This window comes from Tursiops truncatus, chromosome 3, assembly GCF_011762595.2.
Source record: "Tursiops truncatus isolate mTurTru1 chromosome 3, mTurTru1.mat.Y, whole genome shotgun sequence".
NCBI classification, from domain to species: Eukaryota; Metazoa; Chordata; class Mammalia; order Artiodactyla; family Delphinidae; genus Tursiops; species Tursiops truncatus.
Window position 1 is genome coordinate 116,089,549 of NC_047036.1, and position 12,538 is coordinate 116,102,086.

General features: G+C 39.8%; 1 protein-coding gene across 2 annotated transcripts in view; it reads left to right on the forward strand.

Moving 5' to 3' along the window:
- The window catches only part of UBE2D2 (ubiquitin conjugating enzyme E2 D2), a 58,790-nt gene that overhangs the window by 29,363 nt on the left and 16,889 nt on the right, over window positions 1–12,538 (forward strand). The gene's annotated exons all lie outside the window — the stretch shown is intronic.

The window sequence follows — 12,538 nt, forward strand, 5'->3', positions numbered from 1 at the left end:
CTATGTTGGGTGCATAAACATTTATAATTGTTATATCTTCTTGGATTGATCCTTTGATCATTATGTAGTGTCCTTCCCTATCTCTTGTAGCAGTCTTTATTTTAAAGTCTATTTTATCTGATATGAGTATTGCTACTCCAGCTTTCTTTTGATTTCCATTTGCATGGAATATCTTTTTCCATCCCTTCACTTTCAGTCTGTATGTGTCCCTAGGTCTGATGTGGGTCTCTGTAGACAGCATATATATGGGTCTTGTTTTTGTATCCTTTCAGCCAGTCTGTGTCTTTTGGTTGGGGCATTTAATCCATTTACATTCAAGGTGATTATTGATATGTATGTTCCTATTACCATTTTCTAATTGTTTTGGGTTTGTTTTTGTGGGTCTTTTTCTTCTCTTGTGTTTCCCACTTAGAGAAGTTCCTTTAGCATTTGTTGTAAAGCTGGTTTGGTGGTGCTGAATTCTCTTAGCTTTTGTTTGTCTGAAAAACTTTTGACTTCTCCATCAAATCTGCATGAGATCCTTGCTGGGTAGAGTAATCTTGGTTGTAGATTTTTCTCTTTCATCACTTTAAGTATATCCTGCCACTCCCTTCTGGCCTGCAGAGTTTCCACTGAAAAATCAGCCGATAACCTTATGGGGATTCCTTTGTATGTTATTTTTTTGTTTTTCCCTTGCTGCTTTTAATATTTTTTCTTTGAATTTAATTTTTGTTTGATTAATATGTGTCTTGGTGTGGTGTTCCTGTATGGGACTCTCAGTGCTTCCTGGACTTGGGTGACTCTTCCCTTTCCCATGTTAGGGAAGTTTTCCACTATAATCTCTTCAAATATTTTGTCAGACCCTTTCTTTTTCTCTTCTTCTGGGACCCCTATAACTCGAATGTTGGTGTGTTTAGTGTTGTCCCAGAGGTCTCTGAGATTGTCTTCAATTCTTCTCATTCTTTTTTTTTAATTTTGCTCCTCGGAAGTTATTTCCACCATTTTGTCCTCCAGCTCACTTATTCGTTCTTCTGCCTCGGTTATTCTGTTATTGATTCCTTCTAGTGTACTTTTTATTTGTTATTGTGTTGTTCATCTCTGTTTGTTTGTTCTTTAGTTCTTCTAGATCTTTGTTAAACATTTCTTGTATTTTCTCAACCTGTGCTTCCATTCTATTTCTGAGATTCTGGATCATCTATACTGTCATTACTCTGAATTCTTTTTCAGGTAGATTTCCTATTTACTTTTCATTTATTTGGTCTTGTAGGTTTTTGCCTTGCTCCTTCATCTGTGACATATTTTTTTTGCCGTCTCTCTTTTTTTTTTTTTTTTTTAATGAGTGGAATTGTGTTCCTGTTTTACTGGTTGTTTGATCGGAGGCTTCCAGCACTGGAGTTTGTAGGTTATTGGGTAGGGCTGGGTCTTGGTGCTGAGATGAGGAACTCTGTGAGACCTCACTCCAGTGAATATTCCCTGAAGTCTGAGGTTCTCCGTTAGTCCAGTGGTTCGGACTTGGAGCTCCCACCGCAGGAGCTTCCCCCCGAACCCAGGCTTGTGAATCAAGATCCCACAAGCCACGTGGGGTGGCAAAAAAAAGAGAGAGAGAGAGAGGCTTCCCTAGTGGTGCAGTGGTTAAGAATCCGCCTGCCAATGCAGGGGAACATGGGTTTGAGCCCTGGTCCGGGAGGATCCCACATGCCGTGGAGCAACAAAGCCCGTGCCCCACATCTACTGATCCTGCGCTCTAGAGCCCATGAGCCACAACTACTGAAGCCCGTGGGCCTAGAGCCCGTGCTCTGCAACAAGAGAAGCCACGACAATGAGAAGCCCGTGCACCACAATGAAGAGCAGCCCCCGCTCCCGTAGCTAGAGAAAGCCACATGCAGCAACAAAGACCCAATGTAGCCAAAAATAACTTTAAAAGAGAGAGAGAAAAATAACAAAGTAAAAAATAAAATTAGACTGGGAAGCTAACAGATATGTTAGAATGTGAAAATAAAAATATAGATGAATCAACAACCGGAAGGTACATCAGTACCACAATAGTAAGAAAGAGGAGGAAGAAAAGGGAAAAATGGCGGCGGGGGGCGGGTGGCCTTAGCTGTGGAGAGTGGGTCTTAAGCAAGGGCGAGGTTTGGGTGGTGGGCGGGGCCGATGCTCAGGACCCACAGGGCTGGAAAAGGTGCTGGGGGCTGTGGGGGATGGGGCTTAGGCTCAAGGAACAGAAGGGGCCCAGGCCTGCCCCCCAGCCTGGTCTCAGAGGGCAGGGGACCTCACCTGGGCACTAGCAGGCTTCCTGGGCTCAAGAGGACAGGGCAAACGCCCTCCTCTCCTCTTCTGCTCCTCCAGTCTGGGGTCTGAGAGGGCCCCTCCCACCTGCCTCCCCTGATCTCCCCAGCCTCCCTCCTATGCCCCCAAGGACCCATGTGGCCTGGGAGCTCAGCAGGCTCCCCTGGCCCAAGTGGGTGGGGCAGTTGCCCTCCGTTCCTCTCCCGCTCCTCCTGGATGGCCCCTCCAGCCTGTCACTCCTGATCTCCCCGGCCTCCTTCCCATGCCCCCAGAACCCACGCGGCCTAGGTGGGGCTTTAGATAGGGAAGGAAGCAGCTTGGGAGCTCAGCAGCCTCCCCTGCCTGAGTGAGCCAGGTGATCGACCTCTGCTCCTCTCCTGCTCTTCCCAGAGAGTCCCTCCCTCCTGCCTCTCCTGATCTCCCTGGCCTCAGGGGCGCTGATCTTGTCTGACCTCCACTTCTCCTCCCCGCTGGGTCCCCCTAGTCCTACCGGTTCACTTCAGGGTTCCTCCCATCTCCTTGGGGGTCAGAGTCCCCCACCAGCGGCCAGTAGATGCCCTAGTTGTGGGGAGACGCTAACTCCACATCTTCCCACACTGCCATCTTGACTCCTCCCTTGACAATTTTTAACTTCAGGTTCATAATTGGGTTAATTATATCCATTGTCAGAATTTCATATTGGTTTCTGCTTTGTGAAACTTTAAATATGCCAAAACAAATATGAATCCCTTATAACTCAGCTGTAATTTATAGAAATATCAGGGAATTTGCTGGCGGTACAGTGGTTAGGACGCAGTGCTTTCACTGCCAGGCTGGGGTTCAATCCCTGGTCGGGGAACTAAGATCCCGCAAGTGGGCCCGGCCAAAAGAAAGAAAGAAATACCATATAAGTCTGAACTCACAGCTTCTTTCCTATAGTTGAGTTTTCCCACTTACAGAATAGTGATAGCCCTCATTATACTCTGACTTCCTGACTCCTGCCTCCTTTCCTCCCCTCCTCCCCTACCCCTGCCCCTTTATTCAAGCCCTGGTTGCATAATTAAAGTCAATAATGAGTCTAAAGAAAGAATTTTCTTTAAAATTTTGTAATTCTTTTAATCCTTGTTTTACCTTAGGGTAATCAGGATCTCCTTTGTTACATAGAATTTTAGATCTTGTTGACTTTATATGTATAAGTACAATAAGGTTACCTTGCTTAGCTTTCCTTTCTAGGTTGTGATATGAGTAGTATAAGCTTTCAGTATTTGAACATTTTGTAGTACAACAGATAGGATTATATAAATGACAAATATTGCTAATATCTTTATGTAGCATATCATTTCCCTTTTAAAAGATATGTCCTTTGTGAGAAAAGTGCTTTTCCCCCTTTTTATCTAGAAAAAATGTTTTAAGCCAGAGACACATCAGCTATCTATTTGATCACTACGAAGCTATGGATATTGTCACACAAATAGCACTTGTAAGGATTTCCTGGAACTTGGCAAAAGTAACTTAAAAAAACAACAGAAAAAACCCGTCTCCAGAAATTAATAGAATCATGTAATCACCTTAGAAAGGGCATTTATGTTGTATTAACCATATCTGAAAAGCTACTCATAATGAGCTTTTTCTTGCTATAAGCATTCTCTTAAAACATTTTGAACAAAACATTATGAATGTATTTAATACCACTGAACTATATGCTTTAAAATGGGTAAGATGGTAAATTTTATGTTTGTGTATTTTACCACACACAAAAAAACCCACCCTGAAGTAATTTATAGTCCAGATGTGAGAGACAAGGTGTAGATAACTTTAGGAAAGTATTAGCCATGTTGTGTAGATTTCTCTATGTCATGCTTAAAATTCTTTTATTCTACAACAATAATATTTCTTTGGGATAAAAAGTGTTCGTGATTCTTTCAGACTTATGTCGGACTTTCCCAAGGGCATTAGGCATTTTGTGAGAATAAAATCTTGGGCAGGGAACGGGGCATTGGAAGAATGGGCCAAGGAAGGAAGCAAAGCCTGCTTCTGTGTCCAAACAATAGTGTTTTCTTTATGCAGGACCTCTTTAGAACCTTGAATATTCTTATAAGTATGTGGATTATAACATTTCCCAAACTTATTTGACCCCTAAATCTATAACCAAACCATGCTATTTTAGTTTAACTTCCTTGTTTTATAGATGTGAAAGTTCTGATCTGGAGAAGTTGAATGACTTGCTTAAAGTTACCTAAGAGCAGAATAATGAGAAAACGTCAAAGGATATATATATATATATATATATGTATATTTTAAACACAAATACAAGTTTTGTTGTTGTTTTGTTTTGTTTAATATTTATTTATTTGGCTGCACTGGATCTTAGTTGCAGCACGTGGGATCTTTAGTTGTGGTGTGTGAACTCTTATGTGGCACATGGGATCTATTTCCCTGGCCAGGAATAGAACCCAGGCCCCCCACCCCCCCACCCCTGCATTGGGAGTGTGGAGTCTTAGCCACTGGACCACCAGGGAAGTCCCATCAAAGGATATGAAGACTTGGAAAAACTGAATTCTGCCTGTTGCCCCTGCTGATATCAGCAAGAACACAAACAGGTTGTAGAATAACCATTATAATCCTTATGGAAACTTATTTTCACTAACATAATTACACATGAAATGGTTAGTTTCCAATATGTATAGAAGGGTTGTCAAATGGCGGTGAATGAAGATTCAGATGGAAGATAGTGTCTATCACGTTCATTTCTGTGCTCTTGGATGTTGGCAGATGAATTGGCCTCCTGGTTAAGCATGTTCTAGGGATAATTTTCCCTTCTCTAGGCAATGATCAGGTTTGCAAGTTCCAGTGTGTTGAACAGTACACTTATTTTTGCCTGTGTGTATGGATTGAGGAAATAATTTTTAAAAACCCATACATAATAAAAGGCATCGGTGCATGGTTAAAAAGGGGGAGGGGTACTTGTTATTTAAGTCAAAGAAGTGTTTAGCTTGAAAAACTCATGTGAATTCAAGAATGTGTGTATAAATATTTACCAAAACATTGTAATAGTGAAAAATAGGAAACAAATGTCCATCACCTAAAGAAAGGAAACATTATTGGTTTAGACACCTACTAGCAAAATGAACAGCAGTAAAAAGGAATAAACTATAAACTAGATCCTCATGGAAAAACATCTTACTATGTTGAGGGAAAAGCAAAGTATAGAAGAATACGTGCCATGTAACACTTTTTAAATAAAAGTTTAAAAACGTGATAACAAAGCTACGTTGTTTATGGACACATAGAAAAGTATAAAAGTATGCAAGAGAATGATAAACAATAAATTCAGGGTAATCATTACTTTGGAGAGGAAAACAAAGAGGACTTCTTAAAGATCCAGAGTTGATACAACAATGTTTAGATTGGGCAAAGCTGGGTCATAGGTTTGTGCTGTGTATTTTCTATACTTTTAGTTGACTTGAATTTTTTAAAAAGAGTACAGACTTTAACCTCAAATAAGGTTACCACTTCTGCTTATACTGAGTTCAGGGAAAGATTGGTATTGATACATGTTTCCATCAGTTTGTCTGTCTTTAAAATAGAAGGCAACATTATTAAGAGGGAAATAGAAAATATTAGAGTACCAGATTCTATAATTTGATATTTTCAGAAGTTAATTTATAATAATTTTCTTTCAAACTCATCTAGGATAACTGAGTTACTAATATTTCCTAAGTTTTAAAAATTTGTAATTTTAAATACTCTAGCAGTTAATTTTTAAATACTAGCTTCAAGTATTATGCTGGACATATAAGTTAACATTTCTGTTGCAACCCTGGTAAGATAGTGCAGCAGGGAGAATGCAGTACTGTGGTGATGACAGACTGCTTCCCTTCAGTGTGTCTTGAAAACGCGGAACATACCTTATCTTTCTAAGTCTCACCCTTTCTTTTTTTTTTTTTAAATTAATTTAAAAATTTTTGGCTGTGTTGGGTCTTCGTTGCTGTGCGCTGGCTTTCTCTAGTTGCAGTGTGTGGGGGCTGCTCTTCGTTGAGGTGCACGGGCTTCTCTTGTTGCAGAGCACGGGCTCTAGGCGCGCAAGCTTCAGTAGTTGTGGCACGTGTCTCACCCCTTTCTTGATTTCTTCATTTTGTGCTATCATGTTGCCCTTCACCTTCCCTTCACTTTCAGTTTTGCTGGTAGTGAGTTTTCCAGCATTGTCTTCTGTCTCTGATGCTTAATTTGTCAAACATAAAGGCAGTCAGGATTTAGTGTACATCATAATTTTCTGGGGGACTTGTTAAAATGCACATTGTTAGGCTACACTGCAGAGTTTCTGATTCAGTAGGTCTGGTTGGAGCCTGAGAATTTGCATTTCTAATAAGTTTTCTTGTGATAATGGTGCTGCTGTGCCAGGACCTCATTTTTGAGAACTACTACTTATCTAGCTCTTCTTTCTTTGCAGTTCATTCATCTTAAAAGGAGGTTCAGCTTGATTTCCTGGGCAACATAGTTTCTCAGGCATTCTAACTTGTACATTTCTAGTATTTTTTAGATTCAGACTAAAAAGACATGATATGGTAGAACATGTATAGTAGAACACCATGTCCTTACTCTAATTACTAATTACATGTTTTACTTGGGTTGGATACTTTGTATCTTTTTTTTTTTTTTTTTTTTTTGTGGTTCGTGGGCCTCTCACTGTTGTGGCCTCTCCCATCGCGGAGCACAGGCTCTGGATGCGCAGGCTCAGCGGCCATGGCTCACGGGCCCAGCCGCTCCGCGGCATGTGGGATCTTCCCGGACCGGGGCACAAACCTGTGCCCCCTGCATCGGCAGCCAGACTCTCAACACTGCGCCACCAGGGAAGCCCTGTATCTTTTTTTAAAAATAAAATTGGGGATTGGTCTAGATGATCTCTTCTGGTGTTGAATCACAATTTCTGCTTAAATCTTCTCATATCCTGATTAACACCACCAAAGATTCTTGATTTGTACAGCAAAATTTAGAACTATTAAAAATTGACTTTGGGGCTTCCCAAAGTCAAAAAAAAAAGTCAAAAAAAATTGACTTTGAAGCCAATTTTCTGTGAAAGTAACTATAACCTCTCATTTTCCCATCTTGTTTCTCTCACCATATGCCATAGGGTAAAGACCAAAATGGTGAAACAAATCTGTATTCCATGCAGTCTGTATTTTGCTTCATAATTGTTAAGACTGGGGAAAGAGGTTTTTTAAAAATAGCTAATAGTAGCATTAATTTTTACCAACTAATGACCTATTTGAGTATTTAAGGATACAGTGAAAGGAAACTCTACATATCCCTTGCAGGACCCCCTCCCCACAGAGCTAGGAAGTTTCCTTTCTTTCTTTCTTCTTTCCCCTCAACCCGCACCCTGCATTCCCTGCAGTGGAAGCGTGGAGTCTTAACCACTGGGGCACCAGGGAAGTCCCAGGAAGTTTCCTTTCTCTTTGCTACAGTGCTATGATACAGAAATATCTGAGGCTCAGAGACTTTAGCGTTCTGTTTTCTTTAATAGTGGTCCCTTTTAAAGAAGGGGTAATCCTTTGGAAAGTAGGTATTCTTAAGGAGTCATGTAAGGCATTATAATCATTCCTGTGTATCTCTTCATTGGATTTCATACTCCTGAGCCAAAAAAGGTAGTATTAGGAAATGTATTTAAAAGTTTGGCTAGAGAATGGACTTGAGGATACGGGGAGGGGGAAGGGTAAGCTGGGACAAAGTGAGACAGTGGCATGGACATATATACACTACCAAACGTAAAATAGATAGCTAGTGGGAAGCAGCCCCATAGCACACAGAGATCAGCTCAGTGCTTTGTGACCACCTAGAGGGGTGGAAAAGGGAGGGTGGGAGGGAGTGGGAGATGCAAGAGGGAAGAGATATGGGGATATATGTATATGTATAGCTGATTCACTTTGTTATAAAGCAGAAACTAACACACTATTGTAAAGCAATTATACTCCAATAAAGATGTTTAAAAAAAAGTTAAAAAAATAATAAATAAAATATAAAAGTTTGGGGACTTCCCTAGTGGTCCAGTGGTTAAGACTCCACACTTCCACAGCAGGGCGCATGGTTCTGTTTGATCCCTGGTCAGGGAACTAAGATCCCGCAAGCCGTGGTGCACAGCCAAAAAAAAAAAAAGTTTGTAGTGAATTAAACCTTACTTGAAAATAATTAAATTAATTTGTGTAAGGTTTTGGGGCTGTTTGAACTAAGATAAGAAATACTTGGGAAAGTTGCAAAGAATCAAAATTGTTTATAACCCTTAATCTTTAAAAATAACAGTTCTGCTGTATACCTATAAACAAGGGGAGTGTACACCATCAAAGAAAAAAATTTTAATTGAGAACTATTTAGTAATATCCAGTTTATTCCCAAAACAGGACCTTTATTTTAATTTTTTTTAGATTTCAAAGGAAGATTATAAAATCTTTTTAGAAATCGAGGATCCTGTCAAAGTTCCCTCCTCCCTCTTTTTTCTAAATTTAATTATATATACTTTATTTCTCTATTGCTCTTTCTATAGAAAAGTTTTTCAATAAACAGGAAAATTCCTTGGTTTTGGGTTTTGTCTTAGCCCTACTCTCAATCCCAGTAATGCGTAATTTGCTATATGATATACAAGACAAATCTGAATACTATTTCTTTTGGAATAAGAAGTCAAGGAAATTAATGTATAGGTATAAAGGCATATGATAAAGCCAACTGTTAAACAAAAAATAGCCTGATGCGTTAGGGTATTTTTTTCTGCCCAAGTGATCTGTCTAGATCAGTGCCTTTATTTAATTTCAAGATTCATCTTTGTTTTGTTTTTGGCCACGCCACTCGGCTTGCAGGATCTCAGTTCCTTGGGCCATGGCAGTAAAAGCCTGGAATCCTAATCACTAGGCCACCAGGGAACTCCCTTCAGTTTTCATCTTAATGCAGGCACATCAAATTTTGTAGCTTCTGTGTCTATTCAGTCTAACTGGCTTTTCACTATTTTGAAATGAGATGGTCACAGCTTTTAATAGCTATTTTATTTTAATCCAAATTTATAGTCAGAACTGGTAAGTTATTTTTTTTAATATAGATTTATTTAATTAATTTAATTTTTTGGCTACATTGGTTCTTCCGTTGCTGTGCGCGGGCTTTCTCTGGTTGCAGCGAGTGGGGGCTACTCTTTGTTGCAGTGTGAGGGCTTCTCATTGCGGTGCCTTCTCTTGTGGCGGAGCACAGACTCCAGGCGCGCAGTCTTCAGTAGTTGTGGCACACAGGCTTAGTTGCTCCGCAGCATGTGGGATCTTCTCGGACCAGGGCTCGAACCCGTGTCCCCTGCATTGGAAGGTGGATTCTTAACCACTGCGCCACCAGGGAAGCCCCTGGTAATTTATTTTTCAAATAGGCAGTAAATACACTTGTTAAAAGGTATAAAAGGAATACATATAGTTCCTATTCTCACCCCCAAAACAGACTTTCCTTCTGAAGGCAAATACTGTGAACTAGTTTCTTATGTATTCTTCAGAGATATTTTATGCATATACAAAGATGAATGGATATATGCTTTTTTAGTAAACAACTTTCATATATATTATATGCAATAAAATTCAACAATTTTAAGTGTACAGTTTGAGTTTTAATAAATATATACACAGTTTTGTGGTCCCTATGAAAATCATGATACAGAATATTTCCATAACCCCCCAAATTTTCCTCATGTCCCTTTGCAGTTCAATCCCCTCCAGCTCTCTCTAGCCCCTGAAACTATTGGTCTGCTTTCTGTCACTATAAATTTACCTTTTTTAGAATGCATATCAATGGAATCATACAGATTATAGTCTTTTTATGTCTGACTGATTTCACTTAACATTATGCCTTTGAGATTCATCCATATGAGTGCCTTGAACCAAGGAAGTGTTGAATGAGTATGTTAATTGTGTATTAGCTTAAGTTTGGGTTAAGGTTTTTTGAATTAATTATATCATACTGGCTCATGAAGTGGACTGATGGATTTTTTTTAATGGCTCAAATTTTTTTCCTTTCAGTTTTATTGACATACTATGTAAGTTTAAGATGTTCAGCATAATGATTTGACTTACATATATCATGAAATGATTACCATGGTAAGTTTAGTGAATATCCATCATCTCACAGATACAAAATAAAAGGTAAAGAAAAAAATTTTTTTCCTTGTAATGAGAACTCCTACGATTTATTCTCTTAACAACTTTCATGTATAACATACAGCAGTGTTGGGACTTCCCTGGTGGTCCAGTGGTAAAGAATCTGTCTTCCAATGCAGGGGATGCTGGTTCGATCCCTGGTTGGGGAACTAAGATCCCACATGCCGAGGGACAACTAAGCCTGTGTGCCGCAACTATTGAGCCCACGTGTTCTGGAACCCACGTGCCACAACTAGAGAGAAAAAACCCGCATGCCACAACTAGAGAGAAGCCCACGCTCCACAACAAAGAGCCCGAGCGCTGCAACTAAGACCCGACGCAGCCAAAAATATAAATAAAATAAATAAAATATTTTTTAAAATACAGCAGTGTTAATTATATTTATCATGATGTACATTTACATACCTAGTACTTATTTATCTTATAACTGGAAATTTGTACCTTTTGACTAACTCACCACCTCCCCTCACCTCTGATAAACAAATCTGATCTCTTTTTCTATGAGTTTGTTTGTTTTTGAAGTATAGTTGACCCACAACACTATGTTAGTTTCTGGTGCACAACATAGTGATTTGATATTTCTGTACATTACAAAGTGATCACCATCTGATGGATCTTATATTCACTTAGATAAATGTTAGTCAGAAGTAGATTAACTTTTTGTTTCAAATCAAGCAAGCATTCTTAGTTATAGTGAACTTTATTACAAACATTTGGGAATAGGAACTGTACAGTAGGTTGTTTTTTGTTTATTTTCCTCCTTGAGATGGGCAAGGAATCTCTGTTGTAGAGAAATACAAAATCACCAAATTGAGATACAAAAGAAAGTAAATATTGTTAAATCTTTATCTCAACCCCAGCCCTTTAAAAAACAAAACAGAACTTTATTTCTATACTTTATGCTTTGTCCTCCGAGCTTACAGATAGGATAAAACAGGATAATTGATGTAACCAAATGGCTGGTTGAATAAGTTAACTCAGAAGAAGGGACTTACAGAAATATCTATGTGTTGCAAGTTAAAAAGTTTACTTATGTAACTCATTAATAAGATTTGAGATAGTTTTTATTGTACTTTTAATAGATTTTACTGTTTTTACTGTTCTGGTTTTAACATATAATTAAAACTAGTCCTCCCTCAGAGCTTGTTTTTATCTCAAATACCAAGTCAAGGGGAAAGGGAATATAGTATGATTTCCTGCTTTGTGGTTTTTCAGGCATCCCCACCCAGTAACAAGTCTCAAGTTTGTGGATTCTTATGTTAAAGTAGCTAAGAAGCTGGCATCTGGTTGTGGAGCATTACTACAAGTAGTTCCATCTCTGATTACAAATCTTTATGATAGGTTATGTTCAGCCAGCCTTTGTAATACATCCTTTTTGTTTGTTTGTTTGTTTTTTGTAGTATGTGGGCCTCTCACTGTTGTGGCCTCTCCCATTGCGGAGCACAGGCTCCAGACGCGCGGGCTCAGTGGCCATGGCTCACGGGCCTAGTCGCTGCGCGGCATGTGGGATCTTCCTGGACCGGGGCATGAACCCGTCTCCGCTGCATCAGCAGGCGGACTCTCAACCACTGCGCCACCAGGGAAGCCCTGTAATATATCCTTTTTTAAGTTTTTTCTACTACCTTTGAAACCTTGGTAGTGGATATGAGCTGAAAAAATACCAGTATCTTGTCAGATGGTTCCGTGTAATTTGGAACATTTATGACTTAAAGATGACTTAAAGAGTTTGTCTCAAGTATAACCTAATGGTTTTGAGGTACAAAAACCAGCCTATAGGGACTTCCTCTGGTGGCTCAGTGGGTAAGACTCTGCCTGCCAATGCAGGGGTTACGGGTTCCATCCCTGGTCCGGGAAGATCCCACATGCCATGGAGCAACTAAGCCCGTGTGCCACAAGTACTGAGCCTGCGCTCCAGAGACTGCGTGCCACAACTATTGAAGCCTGCATGCCTAGAGCCCGTGCTCCGCAGCAAGAGAAGCCACCACAGTGAGAAGTCCAGGCACTGCAATGAAGAGTAGCCCCCACTCGCTGCAACCAGAGAAAGCCCACGCACAGCAACGAAGACCCACTGCAGCCAAAAAAATAAAATTAAATCTTTAAAAAAAAAAAGCTGTTGA